The sequence below is a fragment of the Macrotis lagotis genome, chromosome 3, assembly GCF_037893015.1.
Source record: "Macrotis lagotis isolate mMagLag1 chromosome 3, bilby.v1.9.chrom.fasta, whole genome shotgun sequence".
NCBI lineage: Eukaryota > Metazoa > Chordata > Mammalia > Peramelemorphia > Peramelidae > Macrotis > Macrotis lagotis.
In genome coordinates this window covers 192,439,520-192,464,139 of record NC_133660.1, presented here as the reverse complement: position 1 = coordinate 192,464,139, position 24,620 = coordinate 192,439,520, and the positions used below count along the sequence as shown (strand labels likewise).

Genomic DNA, 24,620 nt, shown 5'->3' with positions numbered 1-24,620 from the left:
GCCAGTTTGGGAGTCAGGAAGATGTGAGTTCAGAAGCAGCCTCAGATACTTACCACCTGTGTGACCCTGGGCAAGTCATTTAACCCTATTTGCTTCAATTTCCTCATCTGTAAAATGATCCGAGTTGGACATGGCAAACCATTCCAGTATCTTTGTCAAGGAAACCCAAAATGGGATCATGAAGAGTTGGACCTGTCTGAAAAACAATTCCACAACAAAGAGGCAGAGAAAAGGAGCTCATATGGTATTCTGGATTACTATCAAGAGCCACTGGAGTTTATTGAACAGGAGAGCAACTAGAGATTTAGGAAAATCACCTTGGTTTCTGTGTGGAGGATGATGAAGGTGTGACACTGGTGAGCTAGAGTGTATTTTTATGAGCAGGCAGGGTGTCAATCAGGAGCCAAGAGGATAAAGATGCTGAAGTTGACTTTTGTACAAAAAAAGAGGCCATCCCTGTTCATAAGGTCAAGCTAACAGCTAATTAGTATCTTCTGGCATTGTACCAAACTCTGGAAATAGAATAAAAAGTAAAACATCCTCTCTCTTCTCCAGGAACTCAGATTCCACTAGAAGAGACAATATGCAAGTAATATGTACATACAACATAAAAATAGAGCAAATGGAAGATAATCTCAGTGAAAGTTAGTAGTTGAAGGGGATGGGGAAAGGTCTGCTGTTAAGTTCCTGCCAGCTAGCTTATCCTTTACTCAGATGAATGTTATAGAAGCCAGAGACCAGGATGGAAAGTTCTCTGTTTATTCAACCCCAAGCAAGTGTTTAAATACCCTTTTCACTCTCAATCCCCAGGCATTCTCTAATTACAAGTCAAACAACTCGGGTGCTTGCAGACAGCAGGTGTCAAAAGTTTACAACCCTCAACAGTCTCTTACAGTCTGCAAAAAGTAGAATTTGAACTAAGTCTGGAGGGAAGCAAAAGCAGCTAGTACTCAGAGGTGAGGAGGGAGGGCATACCAGGATCACTGAAAGGCATGGAATTGGGAAATGGAGTATTAGATGCTAAAGTATATAGGGCAGGGGTAGGAAATATCTGGGTCATTTGGTCTGGAGCTGCCACAGTGTCAGAATTCAATAAAACTTGAGCTTTTAATGGGTGAATTAATTAAATGTTTGACCAAATATATCAGGTGAATAATGTTATAAATAAATAAAAGGTTTTCATCCCTGATATAGGAATTAAGTTTAAGAAGAATTAAATATGAGAAAAGAGGAAAAGGCAATCCTTTAGATGACTTTCATTGCAAAACTAAAGATTTTATATTAGATCTTGGAGGTAACAGGGAGTCATTAGAGTTTATTGATTGGGGGAAGGAGTGACATGTTCAGGCCTACTCTTCAGGAAGATCACTTTGGCAACTCCATGGAGGATGGATTGGAATGAGGAGATACGTGATTCACCAAGAAAACTCTTATAGTAGTCTAGGCTTGAGGTGATAAAGGCTGAAACCAGGGTGGTACCTTTGTGAGGAAAAGGAATAGGATGCATAGGAGAGAGGTAGTGAAGCTATTGACAATCTTCTTTAAACAGGATTATATGTGAATAATGATTCTTGTAAAAAGCTCTAGTTTAATAATTTACAATGCAATTTAATAGTCATTTGTCTATTTTGTGTCAGACATTATTAAATGCTAGTGATACAAAGATAAGAATCAAAAGTCTCAGCCCTCAATGAGCTTACATTCTGAATAATGTAAAAGTAATGGCCACCCTCCATCTCCTTTATAAAAAAAGTTTAATTTAAATTCAAATAAAAAATTATGATCAATGAAGAATGACCTGCATAGGAAATTCCTATTATATCTATTCAACTGAGAAATTTGTTAAAGATTTTCTGGGTGGGTCTTTGCTGGAGCCTCTGTGAGACCTATGTTGAAGCATAGGATTAGAAATGACTTTATCAAATGTTAGGGACTGTTGTAGAAACACTGTAAATCTTCATCACCTGCTGTCCTTGAGCACCAGAACATTATTTTACTAAGTGCCACAGGAGCAGAAGTGGATTAGGGACTGGAGAGGATATTTATGCACTTGTATTTTGGTAAATAAATGGAGACCTCAAAGGTAAAAACTTGTCTTCGTTGTCAGCTGTCCCTCCAATGCTTGCCTGGGGAAAGGATAAGGAAGTCCAGAAGGGGACTCAACTATCAAATGCTCAAATTTCAAGCAGTCACACCTTAAGGAGCTTGAATACTTTGGTATCTGATTTAGGCCTATTGAGACATTCTGACTCTTGCTTGGAAATATACAAATTTAATTATATCTAAGCAAATGTCTGGTGGAGTTTTCCCTTTGAAATTTCTCATCTTTTTTTCCCCCTCCTGGTCCAGTTAACCATCTTTTCATGGCCTCATCCATGACAGTCCTTCTCCCATCTTTTAGTTTTTCCACTGAAAAATATGCTTCCTTCCCATCTCCGTCTCTTGGAATCCCTAGCTTCCTTTGAGACTTAGCAAAAAATGCCACCTTTCACAGGAGGCATTTCGTGGTCCTAATAACTGCTTGTGCAGCCCCCCTCCAAGGTCACCTTGTGTCTTTATTATATTTATTTTATATATTTATATTTTCATGCATATATACATACACACAGTCATATACTTTCTTCATCTATAGAATATGAACTCCTTGACAACAAAAATTATTTCACATTTGTCTTTGTATCTCCAGTGTCCTAGAATAGCACCTGGCTTTAGTACTATATTAATTGATTGCTACACTTATTGATGGCTCTATTATTGTAATAATTTCCTAATTAGAATCTTTTTTCCTTGTTGCCTTGATATTATTTGCTCTGATTTACTTCCTTGCTCAGAATTCCTGCTCCACTGTGTCCTACTATATTGAGTCTAAGTTCCTTTGATTGACTTTTAAGGTTTTCACATTATTCCTCTAGCCTGGAAATGATTTTTCTTTTCTCCCTCCACGACAGATATCTCCTGTTCTTCAGTGTGTAGCTTATATAGCATAAAACCTTCTTTGGTTCCAAGAGCCCTTCCTCATCAAGTTTTCTGTTTAGCTCCAGTAGAAGTAGCAGTGGCTTGTCATCATATAACAGTATTTATATATAGACAGTCTTAGTTTCATATTATTTAATTATTTGCTCTCACTTCACGTTAATCTTATACCACTGATCTTCTTATGTGACCTCCTTGAAGGTAAGATTCATGACTTGAACTTTTCTGTCACCTTCCTGTGTCTTTGGATGCCAAGTGAAACCACAGCTCAAGAAATAATTGATTTCTTTTCTGCTATGATGGAAAATAGTTGGTCATCTTTGTAACAATAGCCTCTAAAGAGTTTTATTAGGTCTCCTTTAGTCTTTTCTTCTGGATAAATAATCTTTAATATTTTGACCGTATTTCCTACTTTTCAGCCACAGGATCATATTTTCTGCTTTAAATCATTTCTAATTTTTCCATAAATTAGAATTCAGGTGAAATTCTTTTCTTCTAGAGGCATATTTCTGCATATTATTGTGAGTTAAAGAGTTGAGAACCTAGCCCCAACAGGGCTATGGGCACATATATGTCGATGGTAGTGTTGTGAAGGACAAAGAAGAGATTAATGCTGAGGGGGGAGCATCTGGAGAGCTCTGGGGTAAATTAATTTCTCTTTTTTTAAAACTGTTTTTACACTTTTGAACTTCAAGGGCAGAATTGGGAGCAATGGATAGAAGTCAAATTTTGGCTCAATATGAAGGGAAAAGCAAGTGAATGAAACTCTTAAAAGTAGAATAGATTGATGTAGAAGGTAATGAATTTCACATAATTAGAGGTCTTTAGTCAGAGGCTGGGTGTTAGCTATCAGCTGTTCTTTGTTTTAGATGCTGTAGAGGAAATTTGTGGTTGTCTAAAATCTCTCTCTCTCTCTTTCTAGACTCATATAGGAATGACCCTGACACTCCTTTTCCCTTTCTATAATTTTCTATGCCTGTACTTCAAAACTAGAGACTTTTAGTTTCCTAACCCATCAAACCAGGCTTGCCTATGTATTTCTTGTATAACTGAGCAACTCGAATGCCTGGGACATGAAGGGACTGGGAATCCTTTTCATTGAACACAGCAGAAGTGGGAAAAGCTTGTTCTACAGCTGTAGCAGCACAGGCTCCTAGTTGTTCTCCTGCCATGACCTGCTCTTCATGACTGAGGCTTGGATCAATGCCTACTTCCACATCTCACTTTGAAAGTATTGGGGTTCACCCTATGTTTTGTGAGGGGGATGGGTGGGGGGCTAGTCTAGTAGCTCTGCTATTCTCTAGCTTGTGCTCTTCAGTTTGAGTGTCTCCAGTTAAGCCATATGTCTTTTCCTGTGAGAATTAAAATATGCCAAAATAAGTTCATGATGTCACAAAATCAGGGATCTAGAACAAACCTCAGAGAATAAATCATCCAAACTCATCATTTTACAGAGAAGAAAACTGGTTAAATGACTTGCCCAAAACACAGATAGCATGTTTCAAAAAATGAGATTTGAACTCATCTGATACCAGTATTAGTCTTCTTGTCACTGTACCCTTTAAATTTGACTGGCATCTCCAGTTCTGTGTATCTTCTCCAAAATAGAGTTTCTATTTAGGTGTGGGTAGAACCAGACAGAATATGAGGTCCTCTTCACCTTGGAGATTCTGTGATGTTCAAAGGTTAGAACCATGAAGAAGAGAAAGGGGTTCAAGTCTTTAGATTCCCCAAGACTCCTATGACCAGGAAACTGACTGCGCCCAGTGCAGAGTCCTAGTAGGTCAGTGTGGGGTTTCCTGAGTCTGCCTCTGTTCTAAACTGGGGCTTTGGGAAATCCCTTGAGCTGGAAATGCCAAAGCTGACCTTGGGGGAAAAAAGGCAGATTGGGAAATTTGAACAGCAGAAGGCACATCTCTTGGGTGACATTTGTCAGTGGTCACAGATCACCTAGTCCAGGTCAAATACAGTGAAGCTGGATACCCCCTGGGAGACCCTTTGTTTTGATTTACTTCATTGTGCTTCCAAATCATGTTTGACTCCTTAATAGCTATGTCACATTGCTGGCTCAAAATCCCTTTGTGGCGCGTGTCCTACTTAGGGTCGTGCTTGTAGGAAGCCAGCCTTCCTTCATCTTGAATTGGTAGTTGATTTTTTTCTTCCCGAGTGCATTTGTTCCTCTTAAACCTCATTCTGTCAGTTTCTGATCAGAGGAGAATGGCAAAGATGATTAAGTGACTGAAAAACGGGACTTAGGCAGAAAAGTGCTAAGAATGGCAATATCTGTGTTTCTTTCTTCTGTGCATGTTGTGTTTGGTGCCATCTATGTGAATTTGCTGTGTATAATCTCTAATTCTTCATTTTAGCCACTTACTAAAGGTACTGAACTGCGATAGTTCCTCCTGGAGTTGAGTGGTGGAAGGATGGTTGTAAAACTGTTCCTCCTGAGGCAGGTAGAAGAGCACAGGAGTCGGAATCAGGGGTCCTGGGATCAAATCCTAGCACTGCCATTTACTATCTGTGGGACTTTGTGTAATATAATTGACCTCTTCAGGCCTCAGTTTTCTCATATATAAAATAAAGAGTTAAATTCAGTGATTGTTAAAAATTCTTTCCAGTTCTAAATCTATGATCCTATTATTATGAAATCTTCAGTAAGAATATGAAGACCTTAGGGACAAAGGTGGTATTTTCCTAACTTCTGCAAACTGAAGGAAGTTAGGAGATAAAGAGAATTGGTTATGATGGTATCTGAGAAAAGGGTTTAAATTCCCATATTGGAATTCAAGTAGAATGACCAAGGAAAAAACACCTCTAATAAGAATCAGTAAAAATAAATTTACCTGTAGTTTTGAAAATTTAATTAAAATAGCTTTAAACTGAAAAAAAGAAGAGGGAACACTGCCATTGTCAGTTAATAATGTTGCATTCTCTCTCAACAATAGTCCTCTTTCTATTTGATCTTCCTCTTTTCTCTAATGCAGCAAACCCACAAAACAAAACAGAACCAAAAGAACCCCAAATAGCATCTTTTGGATTTTTCTTACTTGATTCATCTTATGGTAGACAAAAGGCTTTAGAAAATAAAAGTAGATTGGAAAGCAAACACAATTAAAAACATGGTATATTTGAGATCTAGGAATGATAAGATCCTGGCCAAGTGGCAGTGTATAACTTACAAGGGCAAGAGAGGGAGAGGAATTAGGATTTAAGTCCCTACTATTTGCCTTATTCAGGGTCACAGAGGTAGTATGTTTCTGAGGCTGTATTTGAATTCAGCACCTCCTAACTCCAGGCCCCAGCACTGTGTTACTTAACAATGTACAATTCAAAAAGAGCAGCTATAGTATAGAAAGAATAGCAGTAGAGGCTCAGACATGTAGAGGAGACAAATTCTAAGAAAGGAATTAGAAATAAAATCCATAGCCTTAGATATCTACAAATGCACAAGCTGAACATTAACAAGACAATTAGAGAGTCTAAATGAATTTGACCTAGTTATTACAGATCTATGGGATGGGACCCATGATTAGCATATGATTCTGAAAAGGTAGAATTTATTTAAAAGGAATAGGAAAGCTAAAAGAGTTGGGGGTGTGGAGGGAGTAGCTTTTTTTTTTTTTTTTGCAAGGCAGTGGAGTTAAGTGGCTTGCCCAAGGCCACACAGCTTGGTAATCATTAAGTGTCTGAGACCGGATTTGAACCCAGGTATTCCTGACACCAGGGCCAGTGCTCTATCTACTGAGCCACCTAGCCACCCCAGGAGTAGCTTTTTATCTGAATAAGATGTGTAAGGAAATCCAGGTAATGTGTGTATGTATGTGTGTATGTATGTATGTATGCATGTATGTGTGTATGTGTGTATATGAGTGTGTGGTGCATAATGGAAAATATTTGGTTGAAGAAAAATGGAGGTCAAATTTGCTAGGTTATATCACTAAGCATATGATCATAAAGAGGAATTTCATGATGATGATCATGATGATGACAGCACTGAAAGAGCAAAGCAATTTACAAACATACTTGTCTTATCTTCACAATAACTTTTGAGATAGGTGCTTTGAATGCCTCTATTTTTATAGATTAGGAAACTGAGACCCATCATAGTCAATCATGGATCTATTGTTTCTGGAAAAAATGGCAACTCAAAAAGACAAATTCAGGGGACAGTTTGCCATATCTTAACAGTTTAAAAGAGGTTGAGTGACTTGCCCTGGATGACAGAGCTAGCAAGTTTCAGAGACTGGATTTGAACTCAGATCTTTCTGACTCCAGGGTAATAACTCTATCAACTGTGCCATCCAGCTGAGGTGTTAAAAAAGTTGCGGATAAATCTGACATGAGAACAATACAGTAAAGCAGCATATAGCAAAGATTAATAGACTGGATTTGAGGCCAAGAAATCCAGGTGTTTACTAACTAGGTGTATAATCCTGGGTACATCACTTCATCTTGTACTCAGTTTCCCAGTTTCCAAATATGTAAATTTGTCAGGATAATAATAACATCTGCAAAGACAGAATCAGATAATGCTTATAAAATATTTCATAAACCTAAAAGTATTAAATATACATGTCAACTTTAAATGATTACTTTTTAAGTGACAGGGGAGTTTGATTATTCACACATCTGCTGAAACTTTGTCTCTCTATCTAAGCAGGGTGGCTATATTTTCACAATTATTCCACAAATAATAATTTCATTTTTTCAAAAGGAGTCAACAACAGAAACTGCTCTTCTGAACTCTATTGCCACCATGAGAAGGAAAGGAATGACTAGAGTGAAAATGAATGGAACCTCTGTGATTGGCAGAAGAAGAGAAGTGTGGCTTCCATTTCATAACTATATTTAAGGAGTGGAAGCTAAGAGGAAAGCAAGTGTGGGATGTTAAATGGAATGGAATACACAAAAGAAATTAAGACCAAAAAGCAGGAAGAATACCAAAAAAATTCTGATAAAAATCTTTATAAGAAAATGCAAGTGAAAAAAGTAGAACTAAAAGAATGGATCTAACACTAGCTATAATTAATCATATGAGAATGAATGGACAAAGAATTCCAATGGGGATTAACTGAGTCACCGAAGTAATGTTATAATATTTTATGCATAGAAATTAATTAGTCTAAATGCAAGTGTCTGGGAGACAACCCAAGACCTTGAAACCGAGAGCCTTGGAAATAGCAGTACATTATCTCCTCCCCCAAACCACTAGAACTGCTTCTAGTTTATCTGCTGCCACAGTCAATGATGGGGAGAAATCATTATTACCACCAGGAACAACATCTACCAACTGCCATTGAAAGGAAGATAAGCACAAGAGACCTGGAATGGTAGTGCTGTGCTTGTCCTAATTTCAACCCAATCCTCACAGCCATCATCCTGGGAAACAATGTTGTGGATAAGAAGGCAGCGGTTGTCAACTAGGGAGTGGGCAAACCAACCTTAAGCAGCAAGACACCTTAAGGAAAAGAGAGGAGGCAGTGTGTCCCAAGGCAGGTCAACCCACACCACCATCTTGACAGATCCTGACAGAGACAGTCAAGAGCCTATGGAATAGCTTCAGAACAGTGTCCATAGCCATTATCTTAGGAAGCAATCCTTATGGAGATGCAATCTGTTGGCAGCTGCTACAGGTGTCACAGACACATCTGGAGCACCCAGCAAAGAAAGATCTGACTGCCAACATCTTTGGCACTGTCATATGGTTCAACATCAGACAGTGCTTTGACTGCTATGACTCTAAAAGTGTTAAATGAAACTAGAAGGCATTACCATCTGCCTCATGGTTGTACCTTAAGGACCATTGCACCTTTTCATCTTGTAGCTGAATTCTTCCATGTGTGTTATCTCCCCCTGCCATAGGATATGAACTCCTTAATAACAGGACTTGCCTTCCCTTCCTATTTGTACTTACAGTACTCAGCACAATGCATTTGCACATAGAAAAGCACTTAGAATTATTTATTTATTCATAAATAGTTGCTAAGCAAATTCAGTAGTTATTTTTATTGCTGCTAAATGCTGAGCTTCTATTAAGACATTTAATTTTTTTTTAACCAAAGGATAGGAAAGCAGGGAATAGTCTGATATGTACCCTAGATTTAAGGAGAACATATTCTAAAGGGTTGAAAGAGAGGTAAGTATGATTCCAGGGACTAAAATTCTATAGAGAAATCAGTCCAGAAGGGAAGGGAACTCCCAAGAATGAAATTCTGAAGATGTAAAAGTAGCAATATCAGTGATGGAGGAAAGGGGAAATTAAGTGATACTTATGCCCTAGGAACTCATCTACCAACTTTTAAATTGCATACGCAAAGTAAGGACCCAGGGACAATCAACAGGGCAGAGGATAAAGAAATGGGGCATGTTGGAAGTTCTAGGGTTTAAAATAAGGTGAGTCAAGACAGGGAAGCTAAAGACAGCAAAAAGGATTTTATTTTGCTATGGTAGGGAAGAGAAGGATCAAATCAGAAATGAGATGACTGTTTAGGATTGATGGGGCCAGAAGAAGGGGAGCCACTCATTTGTTTTGCTTTGCTGTTATGTTGTTCTGTTTTCTCAGTCAGGGAGAGTGATTTTTGGAATGGAAATACAAAACAAAAATGACTACTAATTGCCATAATGTCAACTAGAATTCCTAAAAGATGAGGCAAAAATTAAAAAGAATTTATAAATGAAATTAGGGTGTAAGAAGAGAGAACTGGAAAAGAAATGAGAATTTTGGAGAAAAGATTTGCAAAGACAATTATAACAAACTTATTTAACAAGACAGCCATAGATTTCCCATCAATTAGAACAGCTTCAACAGAACTAAATGACCTAATGAGACAATAAGAAATATTAAAACAAAGTTGAAAGATTGAAAAAATATAACAGACGAATATTTCAAAAATATTTACCTTTCTTACCAAGATAGGCAGTTCAATAGTACAGTGGAAGAGTGCTAGACTCAGCTGCAGGAAGACTGAAGTCAAATTCTTAGATATTCTTTAGCATGTGACCCTATTATTTAATCCTTGATTACTTCAGTTTCCTCATGGGAACTGCTTCTCAGGATTGGTATGAAAATAAAATGAAATTGTAAAGTTTCTGACCCAGTGATCTCAATATTAGATCTATACCTCAAACAGATTAAGGGAGGAGAAAGATCCATTCTTATAAAAATGTTTGGAATAGATTTCTTCATTATAGTAAAAAATTGACTATGCATTTATTAAGTATGGCAGTGGATAGAGTACTGAGAATGGTGCTAGGAAGACTCATTTTCCTGAGTTCAAATCTGGTCTCAGAGACTAGCGTGGGACTCTGACCAAGTCATTCAATCTTGCTTATCTCAGTTTCCTCCTCTGTAAAATGAACTGGGGAAGGAAATAGCAAGCCATTCAATATATTTGCCAAAAAAAAATGCCAAATGGAGTCATGAAGAGCTAGAAATGACTAAACAACAACAACAAAAAACTCACCAACTGAGGAAGATCTGAACAAATTACATCATATGAATGTATTAGAATGACAGGAGGTGGTTTCAGAGAAAGCTGAAAAAACTTGTGAAATGATACAGAGAGAAACGAGTAGAATAAAAGGATAAACAGGAGCACTGAACCTAATGTTTTCTCTACTCTGCATCTGGGAGATGATTGGGGATGGATGTGCGAGGGAATGTGCATGGATTTCAACTCCATTAGCAATGTTTAACCACATAGAGAAGCACATCTCTACAAACAAGGTGGTTTTATATAAGAAATAGAATATAGTTGCTCTTCAACATCTCAAAAATCTGAACTATAAGAAAATTGCCATTGCAACTATTGGCTGGCTGAGTTGCTTTGAAAGAGAAAGATAAATAAAATCCTGGACCCTGCTTACTTAAAAAAAAGAAAACAAAAAAACCCCAACAACTTTGTAATATTAGCCTCTAGGATGTGACCAATTCTCCTTTGCTCATCAGTCAGGTTCAAACTGCCTTGGCAGAGACACTGCTCAACTGGAATCCAATGAAAAGGAAATCTATGTTGGACTCCAGCCCCAGCCACAGTTTTTGCTTTTTTTTCTCTCCAATGGGATCAACAAGAGGTAGCAACTAAAAACACTTGTCAACCAAAAGAATATCCTTGTCAACAAAATGGATGGGAACAGCCCGGGAAATCAGACCTGGGCAGCTTCTGAGCAGTGGGAGGAGAATAGCTTGCTGACTGTCTGGCAGAAGACACAGTTGGCTCAGAGGAAGGGAGACAGATTACCAGGTACTCATGTGGAATGAGATGACTGTATCCAGAAACAACTGATGATTGAGCTTTTCTTCTTCTTGTCTACTTATCCAGATGTAGAGGGTGTGGTACTCTCTGGGGGCTTGGACTTGACTATCCATATGGGGCAGGGGTTTTACAAAGGGAAATAGAGGGAATAGAAGTCAATCACAACAATCTCATCATGCTATTAATTAATTCTCAATTTATCTCCTATTGTGAAAATCCAACAGATTTTGTTTAAAACTAGCTAGGTCCTGATCAGGGAAGTCATTATATCAACATGTGTCCTACTTATCAATGCCTTCTCAGAGTAGCCGAGATAATTTCCTTGAATTCCTCCCCTTACTTGAATTGTGCTTCAGTTCAATATATTTGTGCTTAGAAATGTTTCCATACAAACTAATCAAGTTACTTGGTTCAAGTCCAACTGGTTATTCATATTCCATCCCTTTTGAGCTTCAACTCACTGTATCATCTTTACCAAGTGCTTTAATTAAAGTGGTTTAATCACTTTCCTTTGAAAATACAGCAAAAAGAAAGTATAAACATTTTTCCTAGTACCCTGAGACGATACCTTCTCCTCTGCCACCTTGATCTTCTGGAAGAGTAGGTTTAACTTAGTTCACATCTTACATAGCAAAGCCACAAGTAAAGATGGCTTGTCTACTGGGTGAGTCGTTATTTTAATTACTGCTGGTTTCAAGTTCCAAAGTTCCTTCTCAAATATTATTCCTTATTCCCTTGGACATCAGAGTCCAAGCAAACTTGGACTCTGAAAAGTTGGGCAGTCAAGCTAGCCTCCAGACCTTTCAAACTCACAAGGTCAAAGACATCACTCCTTTCTTCAGTGGCTTCATCATCAAGGACCTCTGTCATCAAGCAGCTTGGAATCTCCAAGCTCTTCTAAGAGATCTGAAGCAAGACTGCTAGATTATTTTGAATACCTCAGCAACCAATCAAAGAACCTCAACTTGGTTTGTCAGCTGGAACTAGGTACGAAATCTTCCCATATGCTTCGATGTCTCTCTGGGGTGTCTCTATTCCACATGGTCAATGCATTTCCTGGAAATGAGGTTCATGGCTTCCTCCACCTGGAAGGATGTCCTCTAAGACATTCTGTATCTGCACTAGACTCCCAGTACCATAGGAAAGGGTCAGGTTGTCATAAGTTTTAATGCTAAATAGAACATTTATATTGGGTTTTATAGTTGAAAGAGCTATCCCATTTACATTGTTATTTTATTCTTACAGACATATGGTAAAACAGGGAGAGCAAATGCTATCATTTTAGAGTTTCAAAACTGGAAACAGACCTGGATTGAAGGTCAAAGGATCTAGGTTCAATTTTCAGATCTATCACTTATACGTCATGTGGTCTTGGGTAAATCAAACTGAAACTCAATTCTCTCATATATAAGATGAGGATATTGATATCTTTCTTGTTTGTCTCAGAATCCTAGAAACTCAGAGTTTAATATGATCAGCATCTTTCCCCCAAATCTCTCCCAACTCTTACCTATCAATTGCTCTAAAAGGCAAGGCCAGTTCCTCAGACTCATAACCTGGGAATCATCCCGTACTCATTATTTCTATTCTCCCATATCCACTCTAACCAAGATCTGTTGATTTCATTTTTGTAGCATCTTTCCTATATGCTGGCTTCTCTACTCTGACATTGCTACCACTTCACAACTGGATTATTACAATAGATTACTGATAGTTCTCTTTGCCTGTAATATATCCTCCATTCTTCCACCGAAATGATTTTCCTGAAACACCTGTCAAATCATTTCAAACTTCTTCAACCCCTCACCCCAACTCAATAAATTCCCATGGCTCCCTATTGCCTCTAGGATCAAATATAAAAAAAATATTCAAAATCCTTCCTAATCTAGTCACTTCCAACTTTTCCAGTCTTTTTATACCTTACTCCCAAACACATGCTCTTTGATCCAGTGACAATGGCTACCTGGCCAGTTCTTATCTTTTAGCTCTGGCTTTTTTCTCTGTTTCCCTGTGCTTGGAATGTTCTCTTTTCTTCACTCTGATTACTGACTACCCTGACTTTCTTTAAGTCCTAACTAAAATTCCACTTTCTATAAGGAACCTCCTACAAAACCTCTTAGTTCTACTTCCTTTCCTCTGTTAATTATTTCTTTTTTTAAAATCCTGTGTATTGCTTTGTTTTCATGTTGTTTCCATTAGATTTTAAGTTTCTTGAGACCTTTTTATTTATCAGTTAGTATAATAATTGAAATATATTATGTGCTTAAAAAGTTTATTGATTATAAATTGATGGTAATGGAAAGATTATATAGAGTAAGAAGAATTGGGGAGACAAATAGTTAAGTGACTTAAATCTTTTGTGGACTTAGGAGAATAACATCTCTGGGACTCAATTTCTTCATTTGCAAAATGAAAAGGTTGGCCTCAAATTTTTCTTCTAGATCCAAATTAGTGAACTTATTACCTCAGTGACCATTTAGTTCAATCCATACCATAAAGCAAAATTATCTTGTTACACACCAGAGAAATTGGTTATTCAATTGTTTGCTTGAAGACCAAACTGGTACTTTATGTTCAATCACTTGAAAACCATTAAGTTCAATGAATATATAAAGTATTATTAAGAGTCTCATACTGAAAGTAAGAGGTGGAAGTAAAATTAGACTTAGGTCTATGAGTGATTTCAGTGCTTTTTTTTAAAGTCTTTACAAGGCAGTGGAGTTAAGTGATTTGCCCAAGGTCACTAAGTGACAGCTAGGTAACTATTATGTGTCTGAGACATGATTTGAACTCAGGTCCTCCTGACTCCAGGGCCAGTGCTGAATCTACTGTGCCACCTAACTGCCCTGCTTTATTTGTTTTATATCAGGTATCTCTACTTTAGATTATGGAACTTTTTTTCATTTTCCAACTCCTATTGCATTCATCAAAATTAGGACATCGTTCAGCAGCTTGCTGTTTTCTAATTATTTTATACATTGTTTTCTCTCAGTTCAACTATAAAACTGCTGAGACAATGCTTTACGTTTCTCCAGGTATAAATGTATCTTCAGCCTCTGACACATGGTAGGTAGGTGCTTAAAAATGCTTGTTCAGTTGACCTGATTCAAAATGGAAAACAAGTTTTAGTCTTGGTTCTTGGTTCTTAAATTTAAGATTATCAGCTAAAGCCTGTGCCTTGGTTTTCTCATATATGAAATGGGTAATATATTTCCGTACGTTATTATCTCAATTGTTAATGTTCATGAAAGATCATAGAAAGAATAAATGTGCTGAAATTAAATCAGAAAGGGTTTCAAATTAGATGTAATCGTAATAGCAATGGAATGGACTATTCAGGGAAGAGTATAAAATGAGTAACCATTGATCCTAGTTGCTTTAGATGTTTTAATGTACAGAGGCAGGAATAAGGAAGAAATAATCTCTTGAGGCCCATTCAGCCTCATTAGTTTACATTACAGTTCTGTGTTGATAGGAATAGCTTTGAAGTTCTTTGGAAGAAAAACATTTTCTAATTCAAACATGATTTAATATTACCAGAATCTTCCTCTTCCTCCCTCCCTCCCTCCCTCCCTATCTCCCTCTATCCCTCCATCCCTCCCTTCCTCTCTTCTTTCCTCCCTTCCTCCTTCCCTCCTTCCCTCCATTCCTTCTTTCCTTCCTTCCTTCCTTCCTTCCTTCCTTCCTTCCTTCCTTCCTTCCTTCCTTCCTTCCTTCCTTCTTTCCTTCTTTCCTTCCTTCCTTCCTTCCTTCCTTCCTTCCTTCCTTCCTTCCTTCCTTCCTTCCTTCCTTCCTTCCTTCCTTCCTTCCTTCCTTCTCCAGTTATCTGTAAAGTAGCATCTTGTAGAGAGATGATACTGGAGACATTTCTCAGTGGTGAGAAAGCCTGTGTAAGTGTTGAAGGAGAACAAAAGTTCTTACTCATTTCATTTTCTCCTCTTTGGATAATGCAGTCAATGAGAGACTCTAGAAAAATTAAATTTCTGTTTTGAAGGATTCAACTAACAAGGTAGAACAAGTTATTGAAATGGAAATATCAGAATATAGGGGCAATTCTATAAACATTTATTAAGTGTATATCAGCATGAGGCATTATGCTAGAGGCTTAGGATATAAAAGTCACTTAAAATAGTCCCTGCCACTCAAGCAGGTTAAATTGTATGAATATAGATATGTTTGAATATGGAATTATAGTAGAATACCTATGTATCCCATATACATAAGTAACTGCAAACTATCTTGTGAAGTATATATGACATATGTCAAGAGTCAGAGTCTTTAGAATTGGGCAGGGGAGGTATTAGGAAGGATATTGTGTAGCAAGTGGTACATGAGTTGTGATTTGAAGAATTCTAGTAGTTAGAGGTAGAGCATATTTCAGACACAGAAGACATGCCTTATCCCAAAGGCATGAAGGTGGGAGAAGGTTTTCCAACTACCTAATCATGAACCATGAATTACAGAATCAGAAAGTGAGATCAGTTAAAAGAGACCAAAAATAAAAACAATAGCAGACATTTATATGAAACTTTAAAGCTTGAAAAGTATCTTACAACTCTGGGAGATAGGTGGTATTTTTAATAGAATTTTTTATAGAACTTGTATAAAAATAAAAGAAACATCAAAGTTTAGCAAAAGAGGTACAAAATTGTCCAATTTCATTTTACTACTCCAAATGAATGTTCAATATTTTCCTTAATTTTCTTCTTTTGTCCCACAGCGCCTAAAAATTCCAATTTTTTGTTGAATTTGGAAGATATTACATTTCAAAATCATTCAAAAGAGATTGAGTTAGTTAGTAACAATGGAAAAACAAAGTTCATGAAATTCATATGTTGCCTGAATTATGATATGTGTGTATGTTGACACTCTGGATATCCAATAGTACAAATAGCTTGCATCAGTATCAGCAACAGAAAGTGAACTGGACCTTCATTTGAATAAGGTTGGGAATTTGAGTTTTAAACACTACCCTTTGTTTCAGTGATTGATCCCTAACTCCTCATTGCTGAAAAAGCCTATCTTTCACATTCTGGTTGATGATATTATAGCATTGATAGTCATAAAGAACCAAGATCTTAGAATAATTAAAATTTCAAGTGATCCAAAGGGGAATACAAAGTAGGCATTTAAGTAAACTACCTAGAAAGCACCTAAAAGGCATGAGGAAAGACATGTATCCCTTGGAAAAAAGGGGTGGCCCAGTTTTCTTGCTGGTGTTTGTCCTTCTTTGTTTGTTTTGTTTTTGTTTTTTCAAGGCAATGGGGTTAAATGACTTGCCTAAGGTCACACAGTTAGGTCTGAGGCTGAATTTGACCCCAGATCCTCCTAAGTCCAGGGCTTGGTGTTCTATCCACTTCACCACCCAACTGTCCCTTATCCTTCATTACTGAAGAAGTTCATGACATCAGAGGAGATGCCATGCCATGCACATGAACTGGATTTAAGTGAGGTGGAGTTGTGCTAAGTCTCTCACTTTCTCCTCCAGGGCCATCTAGGTCCAGAGGTCAGATATCAATAAAGAAGACTGGAGATGGTTCTGGATGTGAGACAAATAGGCTTAAATGACTTGCCCAAGGTCACCCAGTGAATGTTAAGTGTCTGAGGTCACTTTTGAACTCTGACTCTGACTCTGACTCCAGGGCTGCTCTATCCATTGTATTACCTGGCTGCCTCAGTCTTGGGGTGGGTCCATCAAATAGTAATGGGTAGTCCAAAGGCTTAAATGGAATTTTCAAAGTATTAAAATAAGCAGAGGAAGATCTCCATCATTCTGGCTAGATCCTCTTGGAAAGATTTACTGGGAAAAGAAAATAAATATGACAAATAACAGATGAGATTGTTTGGCTTTGTTGTGATCTGCAGTGTTTGGAGAGGGTGTGCCCACATCCTTGAGAACACACATTGATCTCCATATTAGAGTTGGAATTTACTACAGATTCTTCTCACTGAGTTTTATTATTTTTCCTAACAGAATTCTTAAGAGTTTGCTTCTTATAGTAATCTTGAATCATTTATTTTGCTTCCTTCTAATTAATCAATCAATTAATTCCAATTCTGGCAGCTTGATAGAACAGTCAATAGAATACCCGATCTGGTTTCTAGAAGATTTGATTTCAAATTTAGCCTCAGGCACTATCTGTGCAATACTGGCCAATCACTTAACTTCTTTGTTCTTTGTGCCTTAGTTTGCTCAACTGTAAAAATATGAATAATAATGGTATCTATCTATTCAGGTTGTTTCAATGAGATAATATTTATAAAGTGCTTTGCAAGCCTGAAAGTGTTATAGAAATGGTGAGAGTATTATATATATATATATATATATATATATATATATATATATAAATGTATACATGTAAGCACATACATATACACAAGGATATATCCAAAACTTGGTTTTATAAGCTACACACATACACATATCACCTATGCAACAGTTTCATGTATAGCTTTAGATATCTCCTTCCTCTTTCCTTACTGTATTCAGCTAAGTTAAATTTCCTTCTTGAGAACTTCCTATATTAACAAATCCTATTTTGAATCTAAGAAAATGGGACCCAACTTCAATCTCTGAACACTTTGAAATTCACTTTGGTTAAATGTTAGCCTTTTCCTGGCATTTTCTTCCTAATTGATTAGAACTTAGTTTTCATTTCACTTATCAGTTCAACCTTTTTTGATCAGTAGTTCCCTTTATTGTTCACTCTATCTTCTGAAAGAAGAAATCATTGTCAAGGTTTTTTTTTTTCGATTAACTATTTTGCTTTTCAAGCAAAAGAGGTCTCTGTAGTGCGTATACTTGAAATGCCTCATCATCACAACTATAGACTTCCTTTGTGCTGGTTTCATTAATATTTCAGGATTTAAAAAAACAAAACCAAAACTAAATGTATGACAAAACAACAAAAAATCACAACAAAAAATACAGAATCATTTCATAGTGAGATTCCAAAGTCTTTTCTTCTTCATCCTTCCCTCCCTCTTTCTTTCTTTCCTCCTTCTCTCTCCTCTCCCCCTCATTCCTTTCCTTTTTCCTCCATTTCTCCCTTCCTTGCTCCCTTCCTCCCTTTCTTTCTTCCCCTCCTCTTCCCCTTCCTTCCTTTTGTGCAGATTCCTATTGGTAATTCCTATGTAACTCATCTTCTTAGAATGTTCTACTTTTGTGGGGATTGAGTAATATATTTGATAAGGAACTCCCCAATATAAAAATTTTTTCTCTTGCTGTAGGTCTGGGGCTACCATACAGCATATGATTTTTCAGTTATCTAGGATACTGAGAGGTTGAGTGACTTGTTCATGGTTACACACTGGTATGTATCAGAGATAGGATTTGAATCCAGTCTTCCTAATCCCAGTCAGTGGATTGAACCTATTATACCCCATTGACTCAGAGAAAATTCTGTATTACCTATAATCAAAATGACTGTGCTGCTTCCAGCTTCCCCCTCCTCTCTCTTTTTTTTTTGCCTTTAGCTATGCTTTTCTATAGTCTCACTGGGACCCATCACCTACTCCCATTCACCCTTTTTTCCATGCATAGAATTTGGTATATTGAGTAGGTATATGAGTAGGATCAAGGCTGTCAGAACAGTTTCTGAGTTATTATCATAGTGACTGCACATAAAGTACATTTCTAAATGCTTGGGAAATTTAAAAACTGACCCTTTCCTTTTGGTTCCCATCAGTTGGGATCAGTTAGGCTCACTTGCTGAAAGGTCTTACCTGACCCCTTTAGTCTTCTCCTTACAGGCTATAATTGGCAAGGACAGTTGCACTTAACAGGAACTCTGCAAGAAATGGAACCTGGGAAAGCCAAGGCAGCAATGAGAAAGGTGGTGATTGCTGGTTGAAGGCGACTCCTGAGTAAATTGATTTTAAACCTGGCAATTTTCTAGTTCTCTACTTCAAAAAATAATAAAAAAAACTCTTGAATTACTGAAATTCCATGGGTAGCAATCAAGGTTTGATAAAAAGTATTTTTGAAACCATTCAGTTAACATTCTCTGACACATTTCTTTAAAAAAACATAACAATATTTTGACCTTTCTGTGGATTAAACCTATATTTAATTCTATGAGTTTTTTTTCTTTTTCAAATATGGATTGATGTAGACAGATCTGCTTGGGTTGTTCATTGACAAGACAGCAGGCAGATTGATGTCAGTGATAAAATGTAAGAATGAAAGGGAATTTCTTTTGGTCATAAAGAACCTTTTACATGAGTCTCTTGAGAAACCAGCCAAGACCTGTATCTGAAATCTAAATCAAGGTCCTCAGTCAATAGCCCCTCAAGTATTGAGGGGGAGAATGGACAAAGTCTACCTAGCCCCTCAGAAAGCTATCTTAGAGAGTACCTCAACACTGCTGCTAATGTGGAAAAGAAAATGACAAGTTCCACATGCATGAGATTTAATCAGCCCTAGTACAACAAGTCAAGAGTGGATTTTTCCAAATTTTCCAGGAAGTCTCTCTATAGGTCACTTGTAGACAAGAAATATCATTGATGTGAAGTAGCATAAGATTTGATAGAGGCATAAACACCTTGACCTTTGTACCTCTGTCCTTGCTCTTATTACCTTTTCTGGTTTATGACAGGACCTACCATGTTGTTTCCTCATTTATTCCCCCCAACTGTGTTTTTTTTTAATTAAATTTTTTCCAGAGTAAGGTTAATTGAGTATATTTCTTTTATTGCCCTTGTGAATTACATATAGTTCCTGGACTTTAGTGTCTTATATGAAGTTTTCTGCCAAGAGCTAAAATATTTGGATGAGAACACATATATTAAGTGCTATGATTCATTCAAAGCTTCCCATCTTAAATCATGCTGTAAACCTCTCGAAGAAATAAAAATTTGAAGAGCATACAGTCCTTGAAGGGGACAAAGGCTAGGATGTCCAGAGAGGGCTCTTGTGTGAGAATTGTGTGCTTATATCCTGAAGGTATTTCTCTTGACTCATTAATTATAGGATCATAGGATCTTGAACTTAGTAAAGGAAGGGACATTTGATATCATGTAGTCTAGCCTCATTCATTTTACAGATGAGGAAACAAGTCCCATAAAGTTTAAACAACTTTCCTAAAATCATCCAGGTAGCTGGTAACAGAGGTATCATCCGACTCCAAATTCAGTACTTTTCACTGGGAGACCAGGTGATCTAGATTTTCACCCTTTAATCTTAAGGCAATTCCAACCACCTCCACTATTTCCAGCCACCTCTATAGAAACTATCTCTTGGAGTAGTACTGTATCAGCTCCTTCTGGAAAAAAAAATTCTGATGCAGGTCAGGTACATGAACTGAGTGAATAGGAATTACCACAGCTGAGAGTCATCTTTCATTCCCCTGAATGAAGAAAGAGAGCTCTCAGTAGTTCCTATATTGTACTTTCGCATTCTTCCTTGCACAGAGTAATCCATAAATATCGGACTGAATTTATATTGAAAAATCATGTAAGTGCAGTGGTTATTGTAAGCTATTTGTCTTTGGACAGGTAGTTGACATATAAAAGTCAAACTCTCCTGCTTTAGCATTCTGGCATTCAAGAAGGAATCATAGAATCATAAATATATAGAGCTGGAGGAAACCTTAGAGATCATTCAATCCAACTTCTCTCCTTTTTGTTGAGGAAGAAACTGGGGTCCAGGGAAGTTAAGTAAGTTTGTTCAAGGTCATAAAGGTAGAAAGAGAACTAGGATTTGGGCCTAGTTTCCTTATTCTACAACTGGCATTCTTTCCATTACCTCTCTAGCAGGGTTCTGCTTTATTTTTCTCATATATTTGGCTGCTTCTTATTTTATTTTGTGTTCGAGAAACTCAGGATGTACTAGTGTTTCTTACAGTAGATGAATGGATAGTTTGAGTGTTTTGTCTTTGTTCTACAACTGTGGTATAAATAACCATCTTTCTATACATTTCATGTCTATCACTCCTCTTATCAATATAAAATTAATAGAACATTAGTCATCTTCTTATAGAACCTCTTAATTCTAATCTCATTTAACCCTATTCTGAGCTTGAACCTTAAAAGAATGTAATATTAAAAATGAATCAACCTCTACTTTTAAATCCTTCTTTTGATTTGATTAATTGTAGTATAATCTAGATAGATCCTTTCTTAATTTTGGATTGGTACTAGGAAATAATATTATTAGTAGTAGTAGTCTTAAATGACAATAAACTGTGACTATGTCTTCTTCTGACTGTGGGAAATCATAAAAACCACCCTATACTTTTATTATCCTCACCTGAACTTCACCAAGCTCCTGAATGTTATACAGATACCCAAGGTGTCTGTAGGTGAGATAATAGATAATAATATTAATTTTAGTGTACCTTTATATGGATTTGAAATTTTACAAAGGACTTTTATTTACATTAACCTGTTTGATCCTCATTCTAACCCTTTGAAATAGCTTTTATAGCTACTATTTTTCTTATTATACACAGGAACCTGAGGGGTCAGAGATGAAATGATTGCCAATGATTTCACAGATAGTGTCAGTGACATGCTTCAAAACTTGTTCCCTTTAGACTCCAAAAGTAGCACCCCACTAGACCCTGCTGTCTCTCAGTTGGGAAATTATTCTGAATTCATCATCATAAGGGGATTAGAGAAGTGTTTTCATTTTCTTCACTGATATCACGAATGGACTCTATAAAAGAATAAAGCTAGATGAAACCATATTATAGGGCAAGTCATTTTAAAGGAACAGACATGAGTGTTTTAAATGAATGACTGAATAGCATGGCAAGTGGAATTTTGTGACTTTAGAATTTGTGATTTGGTTTTAAAAGTAATCAAGTTAGTGTACAATGACAGAGATTTGCGATAGCTTAATGCAGAGTATGTCTGCCTTAATCACGATTTTTGGTGTCCCTTCCTCAACAGTTAAAAGAGGGATATAGGCAAGATGATCCCCAGTTTCCCTTCCAGCTCCAGAACCTAAGTATTAGAGATCAAAATAAGCCCAACTGAAAAGCCATCTCTGGGAAAGTCCATTCCAAATTCTGATATCATTTGTTACTTTGGTCCAAGTTCCTTTTTCATTTGTTTCCTTGCTCAGTGAAAAATTCTCACTGATTATGAGGCTTTATGAAATAGCCTTGTCTCCTCTCTGTCCCCTGTGAATAGATGACTATGATTATGTAAAGATAATAGCTAAACTCTATATGGTACGTTAAGGTTTGTGAAGCACTTTGTATAGATTTTCTAATTTGATTATAAAAAAGGCAAAGGAGAGAAAATTAGGGATGCAACCAGTTTGTATCAACTGATAATTAATTTTTCAGTGCGAGCATTGACACCTCAGAAATCTGCAGATGCTACAAGTCAGGACTTGATTCATTGCATTCTTGATCATCTAGTCTGAGGAAATTGATGGAGAAAATGTTAATAATTCAGATTAAGCTTTAAAATGTGTCCCACATACATTTTTTTCTGAGACCTAGTTGTTAAACATATTGTAGCACATCCCTGGGAATAACAAAGATCCTCAAAATCTAATGGTTTTTCAAATGATGGAAAGGAGCAAGTTGAAAAAAAAAGTGTCATGATGAGCAAATATTATGGATCAAAATTTCATAAAGAGAAGTCTCCAGAAAAAATATACTCAAATCCATGTTGACAACAGATTCAACATGAAAATTGAATCTAGCCTGACTCCTCATTTTGGATATAGACCATCTGGGGAAAATTCTAGCTCACACAATGTGCCTCTACAGGCTACCTCAGGTTCAAGATTCCTAGTGAGCTTCTCATAACAACAGCATCTGATCCCTCAACAGTATGTTCATTTTTTACTTGTCAGCTGGAAGATTAAATTTATTCAAAGCAAAGCATTTACTGAAATAGCACATTGAGCAAAGGAGCAATAAATATTCTTCCCCCCCTAAATTTGGGAATAATTTTCCTACAAATACATATACCTTCAATGGAAAGAAATTGCAGACTTGAAGGGAAACCCATAGGGAATGTGGATGCCTTAGAGAATATTTGTGGAAGGTTATTCATGAAGGGAGCTCATGAGCAAGGGCATACATACAGAGAAGGACCTTGTACATCCCATATGATGCCACAAGGTCAATTATGACTTCTGGTGATGTCATAGTCTTCTTCCCAATAATCCTGTCCTTTGTTGGTTTGGTTTGGTGCTAAATGTTTGCTAGGGATGGGTTTCTTAAGGTTGTTGCTTGAAAGTATTCTCTGATCCTAAGGTTGCTGTTATCCACTGCCTTGAGCTTGTGGAGTTTTTACAAGTTTTCGGCAGGAGACCTCAGTTCATCTGCTAGCAAAAGGGAGACATTGCTCTTTGATTTTGAATACCAGAGGTTTAAACAATAGTTCTTTTAGGAAGATAGACACTTCCTTTTTCAGGATAAAAGAAAAATTCCAAAGTAGCTTGAATTTTTCTCCTCCTTTAGGAGAGTCTGTCAATTGTCAGAATCTTGACTACAATAGACTTTTCCTTTCCAAAAGAAAACCAAGGTTAGAAGTCAAGCTTGTTAGACACAGAGGAGTTCACCAACAAAATGTTGCCTGCAGACTTTAAGTCTCTTTTTTAAAACCTCTGCTCCCTGCTCATTATATGAGCAATGGTCTTCTTCTGAAGTTTCTGATTGATTTAGGACCCAGAAATTTGTGTTACTCCTTGATGATGCAATTAAGTGTTTAATATATGACAGGAACTTTTCTAATCATTTGGGATAAAAATGCAAGCAAAAGAAAGACAATTGCCCTCAAGGGACTGACATTCTAATGGGAGAAGAAAACATACAAAAGAAAACTGAAAAGAGTGTGTGTGTGTGTATGTGTGTGTGTTGTTGTTGTTGAGGAAGAGGAGATGGAGAGATCTATTTGGGGTCATGGTGCTGAAACACAGACCGAAGGGACACGAAGATAGAAGATTGGCCAACCATGGTCCCAGTCCTAAAACGGAGGCCTCCAGAAGGACACACTCCTGAGAGAAGGCATAACTGAAGTATGTTCCATTGTGAAAAGTCTAGAGGAGTGGATGAATGTGTTACTGTGTTCCCATACACTGAGGGAAGTTCTAGGGCAAGCCTGAAGCTGAAGCATAAAGTTGAAGTCTGAAAAATCAGAAGCCAGGAAATGAAGGTTGACTGATCTGGTCCTTCTTCAAAATTGAAGCCCAAGGAAAAATCCACCAATCCCCTGTTTAACACCTCACTCATTCAGGAGGATCTTAGAGGTGACCTCTCCAAAAAAACCCTCAAAGTCTCTTTAGGTTTTAGCACCCTCAGTTTTTTCAGTCCTAAAATTCTTTGGGTTTTTATGTGATAGTCTGGCCAAGTGGGAACCCCATCATTAGAACATGTGAATAGTGTTTTACCTGTCACTAGTCCAAATGGAACTCCAGGGATATTCCAC

The 24,620-nt window shown here is 37.1% G+C and overlaps 1 long non-coding RNA gene across 1 annotated transcript; it reads right to left on the bottom strand.

Moving 5' to 3' along the window:
• Positions 1–331: 331 nt before the first annotated feature.
• LOC141516373 (uncharacterized) lies at positions 332–23,232 on the bottom strand. The gene is made up of 3 exons (XR_012476675.1): positions 23,159–23,232; positions 18,954–19,034; positions 332–512 (listed from the first exon to the last, which is right to left on the bottom strand). It is a non-coding gene; the product is annotated as an uncharacterized LOC141516373 (long non-coding RNA).
• Between the last annotated feature and the right edge of the window lie 1,388 nt (positions 23,233–24,620).